This window comes from Gastrolobium bilobum, unplaced genomic scaffold (assembly GCF_033153095.1).
Source record: "Gastrolobium bilobum isolate Gb01-03AN ecotype WA unplaced genomic scaffold, APGP_CSIRO_Gbil_v1 utg66970, whole genome shotgun sequence".
NCBI lineage: Eukaryota > Viridiplantae > Streptophyta > Magnoliopsida > Fabales > Fabaceae > Gastrolobium > Gastrolobium bilobum.
Window position 1 is genome coordinate 99,226 of NW_026898529.1, and position 7,141 is coordinate 106,366.

The following is a 7,141-nucleotide window of genomic DNA, read 5'->3' on the forward strand; positions in this document are numbered from 1 at the left end:
GCCATCGTCTGCCACCACCGTCCTTCACCGAAAAAGTTTTTCGGCGGCCGTTCTGATTAAAAAGTACATCAACGGACTTAGAAGAAGTCGATCTACCCAACGCCGCCAATTGTTAATGCTAATCTACCCAAGACCGTCATCAGATGTTGCCAGCGCCGTGGACCACTTATTTGACTGCCGTTGACCGCTGTAAGAACCCACACCGTTAATTAAGGAAATTAATCAGTTAATTATGAGTTTAATGAGATAATTCCATAATTGACCCTAATAATTATTATGAGGCTCTAATAATTATAGTAAGTGAGTAAGAATGCTGAAAGTCGCTTTTCTGACGAAAAGTGCAGATACCTGTTCTGCTAGTCGGTATAAATGCGTACCGAAAAAGTATCCCAGAAAATTATAATAAGTGCATGATAATTCCTAGAATAATATATAGGACTTGTAAAATGAGTTTCAAGTTAAAATAATGAGAACTGGTGCCAGAAACTAGTACTGGCTATGAAAAGCGCGTACCGAAAAGGTGCTCTGAAAAATATGATAAAAATATGATAATTCTTGTAAAATTGAGTAGGTTAAGAATCCAAAGTTTGGGATTAAAATGCTAAGCGTAGCAATTAAAGTTAATACTGTGTGTTTTAAGCTTAAGTGGTTATATATACGTTAGTTGCACACAACCCTAGGCTGATCTTTAGCCTTTTGTGTGTGGGTTTTTGTGTGTGCTGGTCAGCCTCTTGGTGCCTTGCTTTCTCTTCACCATTTCTTCATGGAAAACCTCCAAAGTCTTCTCTTTTCCTTTGATTCTTCTCCTTCTTTCTTAGTAAACACTTGGTAGAGTGGTGTGGGAGGGTGAGTCAGCCACCTTTTGAGTTGGTGTTTCTGTTTTGAGGTAGGGAGAGTGTTGGCTTGGTGGTTGGAGCTTGGTCTTGGTGGTGAGGGCTTCAAGTGGTGATCTTTGTGAAGAAAGGAACCACCTTGAAGTGTATTTTCGTGCACCCTTTGTGTCAGCACCTTGGAGCTGTAGTCTGAGCTCCAAGAGCACCCATAGTTACTGCCTTGAAGCTTGGGTAAGTTGTACCACCTTTGTTCTTGAGTTTTAATGCTTAAAAGAGATGTCTTGGCATGTTTAATGAGTTAAACAAGTAACCAACTGGTATGTGGACATAAAAGAGTATAAAAATGCATGCTTTAATGTTTGGAAGTGATAAAAATGGAACCTTGGAAGGATATCTTCGCGAAATGCAGAAACTGCATTCTGTCGCGAAATATGCGGATATTTCCAGTGAGATATCCGGATATTGGATATCCTGATATTTCGAGTGGGATATCCGGATATGGGATATCCTGATATTTCCAGTGAGATATTCGGATATGGGATATCCTGATATTTCGAGTGAGATATCCGGATATTGGATATCCTGATATTTCCAGTGAGATATTCGGATATGGGATATCCTGATATTTCGAGTGAGATATCCGGATATGGGATATCCTGATATTTCGAGTCAGATATCCGGATATGGGATATCCTGATATTTCGAGTAAGATATCCTGATATTTCCAGTGAGATATCCGGATATTCTGGGATTTCGAAGAAGAATAGCGTACTGTTCATCCAGAATTGATGTTTGGGAGTTTGTGTGTAACATCCCGCCTAATTAGGAACCTATTTAAATTACAATTAGGAATGGGGTAGAGTATTTGCCTTCGGATTGTATAAATGTTTGCTTTAGAGCCATGAAAGGTGCATACCTATTTAGGGCATGTGAAGTTCTAGTTATAAGTATAGGAATAATTTAATTATTACTTAAGAAAGCATGTGTGGCAATCCGAATTATATGTAATCTCGTTTGTGCTTCGATTTCTTTGGTTACTAGGATGGAATTACTAGGGAGTTAGGAAAAATTTATTTGAATTATGATAAGTGAGCATTTATTTGAAATAGGTGAAATCTTAGTTGGAAGATGTGGAAATAAATTAATAAGAAACATATTGATAGATTAAAAATATTTGAAAGGACTTGGAGAATTTTTAATTAATAAGTTAGATTATAAGTTAGTAGACTAATGGACTAGGATATTTTTTTGGACTCAAGCCATGAGTGGGCCGAAGCCTTAGGGCTTAGGGAATGAATCGGATTTAGCCCAACCATGTATTTCTCCTTATCTCATCTTAAGAAATTCCAACAAGGTAGCTTTCTATTGATTAGTGATCCCCACATGGCTAAGACCTCATCATCCATTCTCACCTTCTCTCCACTTGTGCGCCTAGGATAGACAAAAAGAAAAACAAATTCTGAATAAGTTATCTCTAAAGTAACCAAGTCAGCCAATCCTTCCTCTCATGCGCTTGGAAGAATAAAAAAGCAAACTGATTGCTTGTGTTGGTAGCTTAAGTATTCAGTTTTTCCTATATGCACCCAATGAACCAAAAGAGGTCAGCTTGCATGCCCTTTGATTGGGCAAAGATGCCACACACCCCTCACCTTTTGTGCACCCTTACTGAGAAAGAACCTAGGCTGTTTTCTGATTTAGTTTGCTTTCAAATCAGCTCCATAAACCTCCTATCCTTTCATTCCTCATGCGCCAATGTGTAGAAGAAGAACTAGTTTTTATCTCATGAAAACTCAGCCACACCACTTCCTTTTTTTTTTTACGCCAAAACCGTGACCCTCTTCCAAGAACTCCATCACCTTAGTTGCTAAAGTAACATTACTCCTTCCTCTTCTCCTACCCCAAAACCGAGAGCTCCATGAGCAAGAAACAAAGATAGTGCAGCGTTTTCTTCTCATCTCCTTTGTTGGCCGAAGAGTTACTTCCAAGGAAGTGAGTTGTTACTCTCCTCTTATCATTTTCTATCCTAAGTTTAGTCCTAATAGGATTCTGTTTTGTTGCATGCGCAAGGTTTTGTGTTGGGAAGTCTCTACCTCCATTGTACATTGCTAGGCTTGTACGTTTGTAAACCTTGGAGGGAGGAAGCTCACTGTTTTCGAGTTGAGCTCTTGGGAGTGGACAAAGAAACCGTAAGTAATCTTCTCTCACTTTGTGTTTTTGTTGTACGGTCCTAGAGGATGTTTAGGAGAGTTGATTATCCTTTTGTTTATTAAGAACCTTGACCGTTTAATGCATGCGCCGCTCCTAGCAAGTTGTGACTAGAAAATTATCTCTGTAACCGTTAGGTGATGCCCTAGAAATAGATTCAATTAATAAAAAAATTGTATGTGCTTTATGTTATGGGCAGAATGTTGAAGGCTTTTATTGTCTCTTTTGTGCTTTAGGAATATTATGTAAATAAAGCTCTTAGGCTCCTATTGAAGGGTAGTAGCCATCCCTCATGTTTAGAGTTCACCGTTAATGTTGGGAAATTTGAGAAAGCATGCTGTTTGTAGCGCACTCGGGGAGCTAGAATGAAACTTTGATTAAAAATCCTTAATTGTGTTTTAAAGCTAAAACCGATTCTGTTTTGAGTAAGACCTTGGGTTTTATTCATGTTTAATCATTGGTGAAAATTAAATTGAAGGCAGAATGCTATTAGGAAAGAAACCTTGATAGGAACCAATTGGATGTTTGTGCTATTTAAAGTTTATAAACTTAGGTGTAATCAGGAACTTTAAACCGAATTGGAACCTGAAATTTTGTATGAAAAGAACCATAAAAACCGAATTGGTATATGTTGGGAACTTAGGATTTTATTATGATAATATGTTATTAAATAATGGGAAGGCAGAAATTGGTGATGCACAAGAAGCATGGTAAATCGAATGAAATACAAGAATAAAGAGGCATGCGAATTTCGTATAAATAGTATGTAACATGAATGAAGTTCTGATTTATTGTACCATTGATTAGGTGCGCATAATTATTAAAGTGTGGGCTGGTTTTGGTGTCGCTGATTAATATTTGGACACGCGAGGTATGTGTAGGCGGTATTACCTAATGTGACTATTGGCTAGTGTATGGAATTGTGATGTGTTGCTCACATTTGTTCTATGTATGTTATGATGATGATGAGCCAATGGTAAGAATATGAAAGGATGATATGATATATGCATGCATTTTACATCATAATACATTTTTCTGTTGGGTGCGATTGCATAACATGGCATGTATACTTGATTCATGACATCTTATATATATATATATATATATATTTGTATTGAGGACATGTGACTGAGCATGCATCATATAGGCATGCCTGGTACCAGGAGAGGGGACACTTGGCTTCAGTCCGCATAGGTTCCACAGTGGGATTCACCTTCATGGGAGCCATTAGGAATACCCACTGTGATGCTACGCGCACGACGGTGCTATGAGCGTAAAGGAAAAAGGGCGTTATATACGCGTTATGATATATGATGAAAAGGATTAAATGTTTGAAGTGACTATTTATGATTTTGTGCCTAGTTAATATTGTTGCATTATGGTTTTGTTGCCACACTACTGGGATTTTCTCTCACCCCTTTGGGGCTGCTATTTTTACAAAATGGCAGGAGGACGTAAAAGCTTTTGAGGACTTGGATATTTGCTGTTGGCTTCTACTGTTTGGGCATGCTGCTATTGATGTGATATTTTATGGATGACTGTATGAAATTGAGAAGCTTTTATTACTGTGAACTATGATTTTATTATTGCGCTACGATTTTATGACCAACAAGTATTTCGGAAACAGATGTTGAAACTTTTGCGAAAAGGATTTTGACATGTTGTCTAAATGCTGAGTTTTGAAAAGTCTTTGCGAGCACTTTGTAGGTTGTCGTACTGGGGCTACGGACCTCTGATTTTCTTATAATTTATATACAGGCGTAGCCACAGGTGTCTAGTGTCATTATATTTAAACCTTGCAAAGAAATTCTGAAATCTCGATTTATTATGAATTTTACCAGCCAGGACATTTTGTGATATTTCCACTATTTTCCCTCTTATTTTGCGAGTTATGTTTTGAGGGGCAAACAAACTCCAAATCACTATTATTTTATATGAACGTGAAGCCTCAGATGTCTAGTTTCCAGATTACAAAGAATATATTTTTCAATCGTTGAACTGGATTTTATACGAATTTTTAAAGACAGCAAGGTCTATCAGGAAATTTATATTTTTAATAAGTTTAAGAAATTTTGTGTACTATGATTTTTGTAATTAACCAGATCCCCTCTTTAGTTTTAATTGGCAAGGTAAAAGCGAATTTTTTTCAGTCTCTAAAATACTATTAAAGAACTCTAATTCCGCTTAGCAAACAACCCTCTTGGAGGCCTACAAGAGAGGGTGTTACAGCATGTGTGTAATCACTATCTACAGGCCAGAGAAATATAGGAATACGTCCATTCCCTACATGTATTACAAGGAACACCGCTTGCACCTCACCCACAGCCTCACCCTCTTGTATGTTCTACATACTCAGGCTTACCGTATAGGTGGAACACCTCCATGCATATCAACAAGGCACTAACATATAATAGCTCAACAGCATTTCCAAAACATCAAAAGCATGTAACACAACATGCATATAACCATACCCCCATGGGATATGGTGGAATCACAACATGGCTAAACCGAGGACACGAAAGCTTACCTCTAAGCTAGCTATCCAATGCCACAAGCTCAAAGTCCAATCACAGCAGATCACAATTTGATATGGACCAAATATAAATCAATAAACATGTACCACATGCATACAAATTAAAGACAACGCCTTTTCATTGCGTTTTATGTCTTAAAGCTTCTAACAAAGCCACAAGCCCTTAATCACATGATTCTGGCTTAGTCCATTAAATACAGAAGTTCAACTTCATCAAACTAGGGTCCACAAACCCCCAATAGCCTACTGTACACACAACACAACTACTGTTCTGCGAAATCCCAGAATATCCGGATATTCCTCAGGACCATATCCGGATATGAAATATTCGGATATCTCACTGGACATATCCGGATATGCAATATCCGGATATCCAATATCCGGATATCCCAAAACCCCATATCCGGATATCCAATATCTGGATATCTGTTCGACAAATATCCGGATATTTCACGACAGAATGTAGTTCCTGCATTTTCGTGAAGCTATCCCTTAAAGGTTCCCTTTTTACCGATTTTAAACACCTAATCATGCATTTCTAGGCGTGTTCAACATTACCCAACAACAAGTTATCATCTTTTAGTCATTAGATGCATCAAGGTATCATTTTTAAGCCTTAAAACTCAAGTTAAAGGTTGGTACAACATACCAAGGCTCAAAACTCAGAATGGAGATGCTGTTGGAGCTCACCAACAGTCCCTCAACTACTGACCACACAGGGTGTGCGAAAATGGAAGACAAGCAAGGCTCTTCCTCACCAAAGGTGGCTCCTTGGACCTCCAAAAATGAAGCACAAGGTTCACTCCCTCCACCAACCCAAAGTCATCCCCCAACACTCCCTCAAGCTGACCACCGTACTCAGAAACAACACCACAAACCCCTTCCCAAAGGTGACTCTTCCTCACACAAGTGTTTAAGAAGAAGAAACCACAAAGAACAAGGAAGAAATGGCTCCAAGACTCTCAAGGAAGAAGAACGCAGGAATGAAACAGTGCCAAGGTGCACTCAGCCGCTCAAGTCACGTAGGAGTAGTGGTTTTAGGGTTTTGTGCCCAATGATTAGAGTATATATAGGCACTTAAGCATTAAACACACAATATTAACTTTAATTGCTACGCTTAGCATTTTAATCCCAAACTTTGGATTATGAAACTACATAATTTTCTAAGAATTATCATACTTTTCTTATATTTTTCTGAGCACCTTTCCGGTACGCGCTTTTCAAAGCCAGTACCGATTTCTAGCACCAGTTCTCATTATTTGGACTCGAAACTCGTTTTACAAGTCCTACATATTATTCTAGTAATTATCATGCACTTACATTAATCTTCCGGTATACTTTTTCGGTACACATTTATACTGACTAGCAGAACCGGTATCTGCACTTTTCTTCCGAAAAGAGACTTTCAGCATTCTTAATCACTTACCATAATTATTAAAGCCTCTTAATAATTATTAAGGTCAATTATGGAATCATTTCCTAATTTTTCATAATTAATTAATTAAATACCTTAATTAACGGTGCGGGTTCTTACAGTTCCCCTGTCAAATTCTCCTCCCATGTAGAGTTT